Source organism: Microcebus murinus, chromosome 2, assembly GCF_040939455.1.
Source record: "Microcebus murinus isolate Inina chromosome 2, M.murinus_Inina_mat1.0, whole genome shotgun sequence".
NCBI classification, from domain to species: Eukaryota; Metazoa; Chordata; class Mammalia; order Primates; family Cheirogaleidae; genus Microcebus; species Microcebus murinus.
The window spans coordinates 106,028,534-106,043,171 of record NC_134105.1 but is presented as its reverse complement, the minus strand read 5'-3'; the positions used below and the strand labels follow the sequence as shown (position 1 = coordinate 106,043,171).

Sequence of the window (14,638 nt, the reverse complement as noted above, 5' to 3'; positions counted from 1 at the left end):
TTGCTAAGTGCTCTGTGGGGAGGTGTAATGTGTCTCTATTTAAAATTAATTTTTCAGAATTGGAAGACCCACTCTGAAAGGCAGTGCTCCCTTGGTGGCTGCTGGCAGGATTGGAAAGCCATAACTTTGGAGAGAAACACAATAAACCAGAAATTTCCTCCCAGGTGAGCAAGAAACTGCCTTTCTCCTTCTGAAGAGAGCATTTTCCAGAACTTTGCTCATCAAGTAGCTGGTTTTCAAGTCATTTCTTCCATTCCAGTCGACTGTCTGTCGTCCTCTCTGATGGATGGGACATGGGCCTAGGCAATCCACATGCAGGAGAGAAAACAAAAGTAATTTCTCCCTGGCTCGAGGCTGTGTTTCTGTATTTACATGTGAATGGAGTAGCATCGGATGCTTTGAAAATTTGCAGTGCTTGCTGCCAATAAGGAAACACCACCATACGGTGGACTTTGGAGAATTTATTCAGTTCAACAAATGCTTACGAAGCATGTAGGTACTGGAGCTACGATGACTCATTCATTCATTTATTCAACCAGTCTTTATAGAGTGCCTACTATGTGCTAAGTATTGTACTAGGCATTAGAGAAACAGCAGTGATAAAAGTAATAAAAGCAGACCAAAAAATCCTTGCCCTTTCAAAGGGGAGACAGACAATATTATAAATAAGTAAAAATATATAGTATGTTAGATAATGGTGAGTACTAAAGAGGTAAATAACGTAGGAAGGGGGTTAGCACGTGTTGGGAGGTGGGATGGGTTTGCCAGGGAAATACCGGAAAGGTGCCATTTAATAAAGACCTGGAGGAGGTGAGGGAGTTAGACATGCAGAAATTCGGGGAAGGCAATCTAGAGGGAGCACAGTGAGTGTGAAGGAGGGTCACGTGTAATGTGTTTGAGGAACAGCAGAGGGGAGAGTGTCACTCAAGCCAAGAGGGTGACGAGCGTGGTGACAGGTCAGACAGGTAGTGGTCAGAAAGGCAAAGAGGGGCCTTGGGGATCGCTGTAGAGACCCCGGGCTCTTAATACCCACAAGACGTGCTACCAACAGATGGTTGTGAGCAGGGGAATGGTAATGACACAGCCTGACTTACGTTTTGACAGGAACACTTTGGCTGCCATGGTGAGAACAGACTGCAAAGGGAAGGAGACCAGTGGGGGAGACTGTTCAACAGTCAGTGCAAAGCGAGTTGGGCCAAGCAGAGGGCTGGAGTCTGGATTTATTCTAAAGATAGCGTGGACATGATTTATTGATGATTAGATGTGAGGTGTGAGAGCAAGAGAGGAGGCGAGGACAACTCCCAGCATCTCGGCCGAGCAGCTGGAAGGATGAAGGAAGACGCTGTCATCCAATGAGACGAAAAAACGCAGAAGGAGCAAGTCTCGTGGGTGAGGGTGCAGGCAGGGAGGGAAGGACAGGAACTCGGTTTTGGACGCGTTAAGCCTGAGGTCCCTGCAGGACACCCTAGTGGAGACGGCCAGTAAATAGTCGGATAACAGACTCCAGAATTCAGGAAAGAATATTCTGAGCAGGAGAGATAAATTTAGGAGGCATTAGCATATAGATGGTATTTAAAGCCATGAGACCGGATGAGATCACCTAAGATGTGACCGAGTGTGGATGAGAAAAAAGAAGAGGTCCAAGGATTGAAATTGGGGGTGCTTCAATCTTTAGGGGTCAGGGAGACAAGAAGGAACCAACAAAGGAGAATTTGAAGGACTGTAGAGAGAAAATCAAGGGAATGCAGTATTCTGGGAACCAAGGGAAGAGAGAATTTGGAAGGGGAGACAGTGGTCAACCAAGTCCAAGGCTGATGCTAGGCCATGACGAGAACTGAAATGAAGAGTTCATGGGTGACCCTGACTGAAACCTTCTTGGTGGCGTGGTGGGGCCCAGGCCTTGGCTGAAGGGGGTTCAGGAGAGAATGTGAGGAGAGATGAGAAACAGTGAGTGTAGACAGCTGTTTGAGAAGTTATGCTATAAAAAGAAACAAAGAAATGGATAATGGCTATATGGGGAAGTGGGGCCAAGCCTTTTCCTTTAAGATCGGAGAAATATTGCCAGGCGTGGTGGCTCATGCCTGTAATCCTAGCACTCTGGGAGGCTGAGGCAGGAGGATTGCTTGAGGTCAGGGGTTCCAGACCTGGACTGAGATCCTGTCTCTACTAAAAACAGAAAAAAATTAGCTGGGCAATGAAAACCAGAAAAAATTAGTTGGGTCTGGTGGTGCACGCCTGTAATCCCAGCTACTTGGGAGGCTGAGGCAGGAAGATCACTTGAGCCCAGGAGTTTGAGGTTGCTGTGAGCTAGGCTGACGCCATGGCACTCACTCTAGCCCGGGCAACAGAGCGAGCCTCTGTCTCAAAAAAAAAAAAAAAAAATTTTGGAAAAATAAAGATGAATATGGTATGGTCTGTCCTCAAGTTTCTTTAAGTCTAGGAGGGAGACAGGCACATGAGCAGAAGTGATGACATAGAGCTGTTCACAGGGTTTCATAGCAACACCCTCGAGGAAAAAATGTAAAAACTCTAGCCTAATTTAAGAAAAAGAATACTTTGGAAAGATAAATCCTAAACCAGGTCTTGAAAGATAAGTGGCTTTTATTCAGGGGAAGAAAGAGGGAATGGCATTTCAGCTAGAAGGAAGAAGATAAATCAAACCATGGAAGCCTGGGACAGCTTGCTGCGTGCGGGCATCCCAAAGAGAACTGGCCTGCCTGGGTGCGACTCCCAGACTCTGCAGGATATGTGACCTTGGGCAAATTGCTAAGCCACTCTGTGAATCAGTTTCCTCCTCATAAAGTAGGGGGGCATAATAGGGTCTGCCTCACAGGGTTGTCATGAGGATGAAACATGTGCGTGCCCGTGACAGTGTCTAGCACATAGTAGATGCTCAATAAATGCTAGCTCTTCTAATCACTGGGTGCAGACAGTGAGGCAGGGATGGGTGGAATACGACATTGAAGACATCATTAGCCAGACATAAAGGGACCTATATGCTATACTCAGCATTTTGACTTCATCCTGGGGGCACTGGGAGCCTCTGCACGGTTTCAGGAACATGATTGGATCGGTGTTTCAAGAGGCTCAATATGCCCGCCTGGTGGAGGGTGGTCATGGGGAAAAAGATTTGGGGGGCGGAATTCAGAAGACCTGGCTGTGTATTCCAGCTCAACACTCCTCTGTGTTTGAGTCAGTTCCTTCTTTGAGCTTCATTTTGTTCACCTGGGAAGTAGGGATTATAAAACACATCCAAAGAATGGCTGCGAGGAGTAAATTAAATAACAGAATGAAAGTCCCTGACCCAGCGCATGGCACATAATAGATATCCAACAGATATTTGTTTTGACTTTTTCTTTTTTGAGACAGAATGTCACTCTGTTGCCCGGGCTAGAGTGCTGTGGCATCAGGCAAGCTCAAAACAACCTCAAACTCCTGGGCTTAAGCGATCCTCCTGCCTCAGCCTCCTGAGTAGCTGGGACTACAGGCATGCACCACCTTGCCTGGCTAATTATATATATATATATATATATATATATATGTATATATATATATATATATATATATATATATGTATATATATATTAGTTGTCCAGATAATTTCATTCTATTTTTAGTAGAGACGGGGTATCACTGTTGCTCAGGCTGGTCTCGAATGTTTTGATTTTAATATCAGAAATCATACATGGGTGGAGCTAGCCTCTTAGTTTCCCCATCTTTATGCCCTGTCCCACCAGGCCAGCCCTTCTTGCTTCTGGAAACATGCTAGGGACAGGTGGACTGGCTCATGAACCTACACAGTGTCATTCTTGCTCTCTCCTGCTGCACTCTTCTCACCTCTGTAGCTGTCCGCCTCTGAGCTGTGCACTACTTAGTCACCTCGACTCAGTGGTCAGAACCCTGACCTCCCCTCAAAGTGCCCGCCATCTCCAAGACTAGGACCACACCCTCCCGTCCAGCCTGGAAAGTGGGTAAGGAGAGCTTCTTGAGGTCACAAGCCTTTCCTTTACCTGCTGATTGTCATGAAACGGCTGTTGCTTTTCTGCTGACCCTTGCCACATTGAACACCTTTCGCTTTACATTATCATTTTGCAACACCTCTGTCTTATCTCCAGAGTCTGGACGTTTCCAGAAGGCACAAACCGCACAGTAAATATGTCTGAGTACCTGCCTCTGCCTAGCACAGCCCTCGCTCATGGCAGGGACTTGCCGTGGAATGAACTGAACGAAGAGTTGACTGATGCTCACGCAGTGCTGAAAGCCTGCCAAGCTGTGAATAAGTGTGAGTTGGTTCGATTATGAAAGATGGGAAATCATATCTTCTCTTTTAGAGTGGAACATAAAGCCTCCCAGCCGCCTCAGGCTTGCTCAGGCAGAGCAGGCAGGGCTATGACCTGTGAGCCCAGAATTGTACCCTTGATAATCTACACGACAGTCAGCTCATTAGGCCTCACAGTCATTCCTGCCCCCTCTCCCCCTGCCCACCCAGGGCACGCTGATGAAGGAGGCAGGGAGCCTCAGTGGGCAACAACAGTTCAGAGATCTTCTCCCAGCAATGAGTTCCTGCCTCTACTCGAAACACTAAATAAGCCGATTTACATGATCTTCTTCCTCCTGTTCTCTCTCTCTCTCTTTTTTTTTCTTTGAGACAGAGTCTCACTCTGTTGCCTGGGCTAGAGTGCCATGGTATCAGCCTACCTCACAGCAACCTCGAATTCTTGGGCTCAAGCGATCCTCCTGCCTCAGCCTTCCAAATAGCTGGGACTACAGGCACATGCCACCACGCCTGGCTAATTTTTTCTATTTTTAGTAGAGACAAGGTCTCACTTTTGCTCAGGCTGGTCTTGAACTCCTGACCTCAAACAATCCTCCCGCCTTGGCCTCCCATTGGGGCACATTTCTGCGTCTTTGGCTTCTCAACGTCTAACACAGAGCCTGGGACATAAGAGGTGCTCAGTGCATGCTCACTGAATAAACGCCTGTAGGTAAAGGACCCTGGGCACTGCAGTGTTGCCCTGCAGGACAAACTCCAGATGGCCAAGAAGGTCAGCCCATCTCTGGCTCCACATTCTTGAGAGGTGACACAGGAGGGTTGCTTTCTCCAGTAACCTCATCCCTGGGGACTCTGCCAGGTGGCCTGGCACCTGGGGAGTCTGCCCAGCTGGCTAGCAGAATTTGTGTCACCCTGTGCAGACCTCAGCAGTAAATCAGCAGGTGTGAGGAATGCACCCCGGAGAGTGATCCAGCAGTGGCACGAATGAGTAATTTACAAAGCCCATTAAGGCGGCACAGAATTACTTATTTATGGGAACTTTCTGACAGATCTGCGGCTTAATCATTTATCCCTGCGAACATTTAGCCAGGGTCATTGGTAAATAATTCACTTATTACACACTCTGGAGTGGTTTATGGTACTGTGACTTATGATCTCACAAGAGTTCGCAGCCGGGGAATTGGAATGTGAAGGCCAGGGAGGGGAGGGGGAGGCTCAGGCCTTCTGGATGCAGGAGGAAGGTGTCCAGGCCCCAGCGAGGAGGGCCTTCTGCTCTCAGTCAGACTGATGTTGCATCACAGGAGGATTCCAGTCCCTGCTCTAATCTCTGGGAAGATAGAGAGAGAGGAAATAGGTGTTTAGAGACTGGTCTGAAAATGCTAGGTTTTAGCTCTGGGCTGAGTGAGGATAAACTCCAGCTTCACTAGCTCTCCAGGGCCTACTGGGGAAATCCAAATGCCTGACATTTAAGACCCTTCCCAAACTGCCCTGTTCCTTCCCAGTCTTATCACTCATTGCTTATCTCGGCAGCAGCCATCAGGGCCCACGCTTGGCATGTCTCCCCTCTCCCCAAGCATTTGCTTCACTGCATTTACCTTCTCTTGCCTTGTGTAACTCTGCTACTTAATATTCAGCTTTTATTTCAAAGCTCACCTCCTGCATGAAGTCGTCTAAACTACCTGAGCCATGTTCATCCTCTCCGTGAAGTTCCTGAAAACTTACAAAGTGCCATGCATACAACATGTTATACATTGCCATTACTTAGTCTGCTCTCCTGGCTAGACTAGGTGTCCCCTCAGGGCCAGAACTCAGAACCCACTGAACATGGTCCCCACTATAGCCAGCCTGTCCCACAGTGAGTTAAATAAACATGGGCTGTTGTTGATGATGATGGGAACAACAAAGATGATAGCGAAGACCATTGTCAGGTTGACTTCCTTGGCATCCCACCACGGCTTCCTTTTTCTCTCTCACATCTTTATTTTATTGAGACAGAGTCTCACTTTGTTGTCCTGAGTAGAAGAGAGTGCTGTGGCATCAGCCTAGCTCACAGCAACCTCAAACTCCTAGGCTCAAGCAATCCTACTGCCTCAGGCTCCTGAGTAGCTGGGACTACAGGTGCGTGCCATGATGCCAGCTGATTTTTCCATTTTTGGTAGAGATGGGAGTCTCACTCTTGCTCAGGCTGGTCTCGAATTCCTGAGCTCAAGCGATCCTTCCACCTCGGCCTCCCAGAGTGCTAGGATGGCAGGCACCGCACCCAGCCTCTCTCTCACATCTTCCTCAGTGGGACCATCTTCAAGGTTCTATGAGAGTTTAACTGACATTGTAAGTGGATGGAGGAGGGATGAGTTTGGCAGGTTCACCAGGGAGGAATCAAGTGTAAAAGGATAGGGAATCCGAGTGCAAGTGCCAAGCCCTATACTCCCATTGAAGATCCTTCCCAAGCCACGTCTATCCTGCCCTTAACATTCCAGGAAGATCCAGTAGATTCCAGATGTGTTTTCCAGAGTTCTGGTTTAAGGGGATTAGCTTGGCTTCCTGAGTTTCAGGCCAGCTAAATAAGGTCTTCTCCCTTTGTACTAATACCAATTGTTGCCCAGATGGTAGAAAGACTCAGCAAGACGGTTTTCCCTAATTTTAGATCTCCAATGTGAAGAGACAAGAGATAATTTACTATCTCCCATCTTCTGCCTAGTGTCTCTTGCTAACCAGGAAGTCTGCGATGTAGTGCTGCCATCTGCTGGCCGCATTTTCTTTTCTCCTTGTGTCTCTTCAGTGTCCTGTCCACCTTGCCTCCAAATTCCAATCTCTTTCCCTCTCTCTTGAAAGCAGGTGGCAAATACAACAGGTCTTTGGCCAAAAAGAGAAAATAAAGGAAAGGAAAGGAAAGGAAAGGAAAGGAAAGGAAAGGAAAGGAAAGGAAAGGAAAGGAAAGGAAAGGAAAGGAAAGGAAAGGAAAGGAAAGGGAAGGAAAAATAAATAAAACAGGTACAGAGATTACCCTATTGGGTTTGAGAAGAAAATGGTTTACAAACAGAAAAGCTTTTTGCTTCCCAAGGGGTGCATTCCACGCGGAGTGTCTAGCCAGATGCCCCGAGTGTAGGCCAGAGAGCTGGGGAGGTCCGAGGCAGTGGGCACGGAGCCCCTTCGCTCTGATCACAAGGAGCAGGAGCACTGAAGACCTTTGTCTGCATCCTGTGGAGGTAGGCAGGAGCTTCTGAAAGCTGCTAGTAAGAGGCTATCAGGAATAAAATACTGTCTTTTATGTCCCTTTATTCCAAGGAATGAGGGTGGTTTTGTTGGCTGGTTTCTGTCAGGCACCCTCCTATGTGGTAAATAATCCTACCTTATTTGACAGCTGAGGAAACTGAGGCGGAGAGAGGATTATCAGTCCTCAGGTTAGTGTGGATAAATGATAATACTTTTAGGGTGAGGCTGTTGAGCCTGGATTGTCCCTCAAGGGCATCTGAAAGCTCTGACTCATCTCATGTCACACAGTGTAAAACATTAAAGTCAGTGCTGAGGAGGGCTCCCGCTTTCTTCTCCCACACAAACCCTAGCTTCAGCATCTCTCTGTAAGGTCACCCAGAGGCTGGTTAACCTGGCTGACAGGCACACATAGCAGGCACAGCCACAGCCAGCGGCTGGTTTCTGCTCTCCTTTGTCCCCAAGGCTCAAGGCTCAAGGCAAGAGAAGCAGATTGGAGAATGGGAGCCAGGAGAAGGGTCCAGAGAGGAGGAATGGCCAGGGGGACAGAGTGTAACAGGAGAAGGGGAAGTCACACAGAAGGAAAAAGTATACCCAGGTGAAATACAAAGATCAGAGGACTTCGAGCTTACAGTTACCAAGCTGTGTGTCTTCAGGGAAATTTGTCATCTGTAGAGCGGGCACAATACAATTGTACCTACCTCATAGGACTATTTTGAAAATTAAGTGAGATAATATGAGTGAAACCACCCACCTTAGCGTTCAACTCACAGTCAGCCCCCAGTAAGTGTTTGTTGAATCTGAAACCATGAAAAGTAGAGGGCTGATTTATTGTCACCTCATCTCCTGTGACAACTAGCCTAGATTAACATTAATTTTTCTGGTAACCACTCATTACCAAGCACCACAACACCTACTGACCCAGGGCTCTGTCCCAGCCCCAGCCATTCCCATAAGCCGGGGAAGTGGTCTCACTCCTTCCAATTTTACTCTTCCCAGTGGCAGGCTTTGCCTCATTCCTCTAATTGCATCAGCATCACAGAAGCTATGTGGTATATGCCAGAATGCAGCAGGTACTAATTAGGAGTCACACGCATTCAACTGGAAGGTGGTAATTTTGGTAATTTTGTTTCCTGGAAGGACAACACATTTGCATGCATTTGCAACATGAATAAAGAGCCTTGAATTTCCAGGAATCTGGATGACAGTCCATGCATGGTCACTGCCTGTGTTATCTTGGGTAAGTCTCTTTCTTCCTTCAGTCTTATAATTTTCGTCTATGAACTGAGGGCATCTCTAAGTAGGATGATCAACCATTCTTGTGTACCTGAGACTGAAGGAGTTCCCAGGGTGTGAGACTATAACCAGGGAAGTCCTGGGCAAACCGGCACAAGTTGTCTTCCTGTCTCTGAGCCTCTTTTTCTCTGATACTTTATGTTTCAATCAAGGGCCTACCCAATTTTACCTCTTGGAAGTGCTTTCAGATGCAAGAAATAGAATACTCAACTAAGCTCTTTGGATACATTTTTATCCTTGGAAGGGAAATTGGCCTTATCTTTGACTTATAGACAAGGAAATCAGACATGATCAGCCTAGGGTTACACAATGACAGAGCTGAGATTCCACCCAGGTTAGTCCGACTGCAGTGGCCTTACCATTCTTGTTTTAATAGTCTGACTTCTGAGTGGTTTTCCTAGACTTTGTGTAATAGCCACACACTGTAGGCACTCAATATATGCATGGGGTTGCTAGTTTCCTCCACCTGATCCTCTGCATTTCCTGGTTTCTGAAGAACTCAACCTTTTGTATGAAAAGACTGTATCCCCAACACTTTTCATAATAGTACCTGGCACCTAGTAATACACATTTGTGGAATGACTGTTACGCATAGAAGTTTCTCATTTCCCAGGCTTTGTAGACATTTGGACTGTTAAAGACAGTCTGGGTCTAGACAGACATATGGTTCTGTCATTCTTGGAGATTTTTTAACTTAATTCTCTATTTTTATAAGTGAGAGACTGAGACTAGGAGGGATGGCATGATATGTCCAAAGCTCATCCAGCTAACTTAGCACCTCTTCTTTACCCCATGAAGCAGGTATAGCCAGGTCAAATACTCCTTTCTTGAATGGAGACAGGGAGCTGATCTAACTGTTTTCAGGTCAGGCTGCAGCACCTCCTGGTGGATCCTGGTTTACTGTCAGGGGACATTGTCTCACTGTCAGGTAGAATTTAGGTAAACCGTGAAGAAATCTAGCCTGCCTTTTTGGGATAAAACATCAGATTTAATCCCACTTTTGCCAGTAACTAGGTTGATGGTCTTGAGCAAGTTGTTTAACCTTTCTAGGTCTCAGCTTCCTCTGCTATAAAGTGAACATAGTAAAGGTGTTTACTTTGCATAATGGTTGCGAGGGGTAAATTGAGGGGCTCCATGTAAAGTGTTTTAGCACAAACACATACCCCAGAGTGAGCGCCGAATAAGCTGTAGTTGTGATTGTTACTATCATTATTAGATTGTGGCGAGCTGAAGTGGAATATTTGACTTTGTGACTTCCCCACATTTTTCTTATCCTTGCTCTGGAAGGGGCTCTACAGCTGCAGAAGGTCACTGGTGTCTGAGGTTTGCTTTTGCACCGCTCCTCTGTCTCTTCCGACACATCCTTCTGCCTGTTTCTGTCCACTCAGCCTTCGCAGAACCTTGCGCTTGGCTCAGATGAGCAGCTTGTTGAGGTCAAGGGGCTGGCCCTCCGGAATGCCCTGACATTCTACTCTGGAAACCGGTGACTCTTCATTACTCCTGGCAGAGGCTGGCCTGTCAGTCACTGATAATTAACGGAGCCTGAAGATGAGCTGCTAGAGAAAGGGCACCTGCCACTACCTCCCACACGGTGCCTTTCTGGTGTGCTGGAGCCAGTTCAAGCCCATGGTTAAATATCCAGGAATCTGGCAAGTCAGTTGTTAAACTGTTAATATCCAGGGATTTTGTGAGCCAGTTGTTAAGCCGTTGGTAGCCTCAAATCAATTGTGGTGGCAGTATTTACACCACAGAAATCAGCAAACACTACAAATCAGGATGCTGTTTCACCCTGCAGCTGCTAGTACACCAGCACAACACTGAACAAACAAATCCTTTTCCTCCTAAAACTCACTAGCCAAGGGGAAGACTGCCGGATTCTGGGCTTGATATGTGGTTAACCCTCACGTTTTAAGAAAATTGATTAGTTTAGTTATAAGAGTAATACAAGCTTGTTATAAAACATCCAAATAATAAAGGACAATAAAAAGTAAAGGTCTCAGTCTCTGCCCATTTATCCCTTCCAGTTGCAGAGATATCCACTCTGTTTTATTTTATTACTTTTTTTTTTTTTTTTGGTTCTCTCTAGAACTCTTCGGTAGGTATAGAAAATAGTTGTTTTATATATACTCTGGTTTGTTAAATGGGCTGAACAAGAAACTGCTTCATTTCTCTTTCCTCCAATCCTGCTATCCATCATGTTATATAGAATCTCTCTGGCTCGCCCCTGAAGACTGGCTGGAGCGGACACAAAATCTGTCTGGTCACTTCCAAGCATTGAAAAAATGGTGCAGTCCAGTTCAATTTAAAACTTAAATCTCACATCCAGTTCCAAGCTCCTCTCATCCCCCAGCCTTGGGCCTGAGCTGCGGCTCAGAAACCTGCAGTGGGAAAGGGGCGGGGTCGCTCATTCTTCTTCTATCTCCTCCCCCGTGGGGCAAAGGAAGATGGATAAATTCTTTTTATTTAGGGGCTGTTCTTTGTGGTTCTTTCTTGGCTCAGTGGTTGTCCAGCATGCCCTCTAGGATGTCAGCAAGTTCTTGGAAGGTCTGTCACAGGGGGTCACCTTACTGTTGTTTCCTGCTGGCTGACCTCTTGTGACCCACCCTCAAGTCCTGTCCCTGCAGGCACAATCTGTAGCCACCACTTATTCATGTTGTTCCTTCACCCCAGTAGGAAGCCTTCTTGGGTGGGATCTCATCGAAATGGCTCTAGTGTGGCTACTTTCCACAGCATGAACTTGGCTCTCAGGAAATGCATGCATCCTTGCTCCACCAAATGGTCAGAGTGCAGTTTGCCCAAATGCTGATCCCCGTCTTCCTGCCTTCCATCATGTCCAGCTGCAGCCATGGTAAGTAGGTAGCTGTCATGGGCCCATAGCTCTTCCTGTCTGTGCAGAGGTACATCCAGGTGAGCTGTGATCGCTGCAGTCCAGCAAGTGTGCAGCCTCTGTTCCTGTAGGCACTTCCAGTCTTTGTGAATTATTCTTTTGCAATTTTTCTCTGTTGACTTGTGTCAGGAGGAAGCCCCCTACTTCTCCTCCTTCCTAGTGGTGGGAAAAAAAGCATCACAGGACTCTCCTTGTATGAGCAGCTTAAACTTCCATGTGAATTTGTAGTCTCCCTTATGGGGTGGGATTGGAACTGGGTGAGCTTTTGTCATCTTTTCCTAAATCCCACAAGTTGCATTTGGTACCTCCCTTTAGAATGTAGGGATATTTACTACTTGCTGTTTTCAGCTTTGGGGCTTGAGATGAAATTTAAAGACAGTCCATATATAATTTTATTAAGCAAATGGGATTATTCTCACATATTATGTTACCATTTGCTCTTATTGCTAAGCAAAATATTATATCTTGGGTATATTTCTTTGTCATTACAGAGATCTACCACTGCCTCTTTTTTAAAAAATGTATCTTATTTGTTCTCACACATTTCTTGGTTTTGCTGTCTTGTGTACATGACCATTTCATAAACAAGGGCTTTTAGAACTGCTTAGAACAACAAGCAGCGCTTCTTTCTCTTTATGATTTTACATTTCCTTATTGTTATTGGGCGTCTTAAAAAAGGTTCCAAAAGGTTGGAAACAAGTGTGCCTGTGTTCCTTAGCAGCAGGGTAAATTTCTTTACTCTGAGCAGCACTAATCTTTAGGAACAGTTTAGTATTTCTACTGAATATATCACCGTGTATACGTGTGATGATTATATTTAATCAGTCCCCTATCGATGGACGTTTAACTGTTCCCACTTCTTCCCAATTATAGACATTATACTGATTATCTATCTATCTATCTATCTATCTATCTATCTATCTATCTATCTATCTATCTATTTATTTATTTTGAGACAGAGTCTCACTCTGTTGCCCGGGATAGAGTGCTGTGGCATCAGCCTAGCTCACAGCAACCTCAAACTCCTGGGCTCAAGCAATCCTTCTGCTTCAGCCTCCTGAGTAGCTGGGACTACAGGAATGGGCCACCATGCCCAGCTAATTTTTTCTTAATATGTTTTTAGTTGTCTAGTTAATTTATTTCTATTTTTAGTAGAGACAATATCTTGCTCTTGTTCAGGCTGGTCTCGAACTCCTGAGGTCAAACAATCCATCCACCTCAGCCTCCCAGAGTGCTAGGATTACAGGCGTGAGCCACCGTGCCCAGTCTTCCATCTATCTTATATTCTTTTTTTTTTAAAGTGAATATACAATTTATTTAACATTCACACTTTATTAAGACGTGTAATATAGCAATTTTACTGGGGATTTAACCCTACCTAGGACATAATTGCTTACTGGGCCCTAGCAACAGGGTCCAGTTCAGGTTTAGCACAAATACTTTATTGAATAAATGCAATACCAAACAAAATGCATTCAAATGCTTTCTAATAAAAAGCAATTTTAAAGGCCTTTCTATTTGGGCTAATGACACATACAATAAAGGCAGATATGTTAGTTTAACATAATTGGCTGATTTTATACAGCAGTTATATCTTTTAGTCCACAAGAATATTATTAAATGATAGAGAACATTTAATACAAACATTTCTATAGAACTAGGAAATAAATTTCTAAGAAAGAAAGAAGAGTTTACAGACCCCATCTTTTATACCCACCCCAATAGTCTAATTCTAAAGAAGATAAAGCCAATAACTTTCCTCACAAGAGCTCATGACTAATGTCACTTTGCTATCAAAATCTGTATTTCTGATCTGTTATGAGCATTGAGACAGGATTCAAATATTCCCAAAGAAGCACAGTGCACGTTGTGATCGCTTATTCAGCAACAGCGAGCGCTGCATTCAAAACTATCTCATCCCAGGAATTAAATAAGGTCAGCCACATTCATGGCATTTCCTCCACTGTAGTATTGTAGAAAGTCTCAATGTCATGAAGAATCCTCTTGCCTTCTTCAGTAACAAAGTTTAGAGCCACACCTCTCCTCTCAAATCAACCCCCTCTGCCAATTCTGTGAATGTAGTTTTCACGATTGGTAGGTAGGTCATAGTTTATAACCAAAGACACTTGTTGCACATCAATCCTAGGAGCCAACAAATCAGTAGTGATTAGAACGTGGCTTGACCCTGATTGGAATTCCCTCTTGATAACATCTCTTTCCTTCTGGTCCATGTCACCACGCAGAGCAGATACTGTTAAGTCTCTCGCGTGCATGTTCTCAGTGGGCCAGTCCACCTGGTGCCTTGTATTGAGAAATATAACAGCCTGTGTAATGGTCAGTGGCTCATACAAGTCACAAAGTGTATCCAACTTCCATTCCTCTCTTTCAACATTAACATAAAACTGTTTGATTCCTTCAAGAGTTAATCCTTCCTTTTTTGAATTGGATCTCTCATGAATTTTTTGGTTTCTTCCAACACATCACTTGGCCTTGTGGCAGAAAGCAACACAACATGAATACTTGTATTTAATTTTTGGAAAATCTCATAGATTTGATCCTTAAACTCTCAGCTCAGCATTTCATCTGCTTCATCCAAAACAAACATTTTGATCCATTTTGGAGAAAGGTATCTTTTGTTTAACATATCAAACACTCTCTGGTGTACCAACTACAATATGTGGTGCTTCAGCCTGAAGGTTTTGCATTTCGTTTCGAATATTTGTTCCACCAATGCAAGCATGACAAGTTGCTCCCACATAGTCTCCGAGGGCCAGATTTACCTTTTGGATCTTTTTTTTTTTTTTTTTTTTTTTTTTTTTTTTTTTGAGACAGAGTCTCGCTTTCTTGCCTAGGCTAGAGTGAGTGCCATGGCGTCAGCCTAGCTCACAGCAACCTCAAACTCCTGGGCTCAAGCAATCCTCCTGCCTCAGCCTCCCGAGTAGCTGGGACTACAGGCACGAGCCACCATGCCC

General features: G+C 45.1%; 1 pseudogene; it reads right to left on the bottom strand.

Moving 5' to 3' along the window:
• Positions 1 to 13,430: 13,430 nt before the first annotated feature.
• LOC105862429 (eukaryotic initiation factor 4A-II pseudogene) lies at positions 13,431 to 14,371 on the bottom strand (annotated as a pseudogene).
• Positions 14,372 to 14,638: the final 267 nt, after the last annotated feature.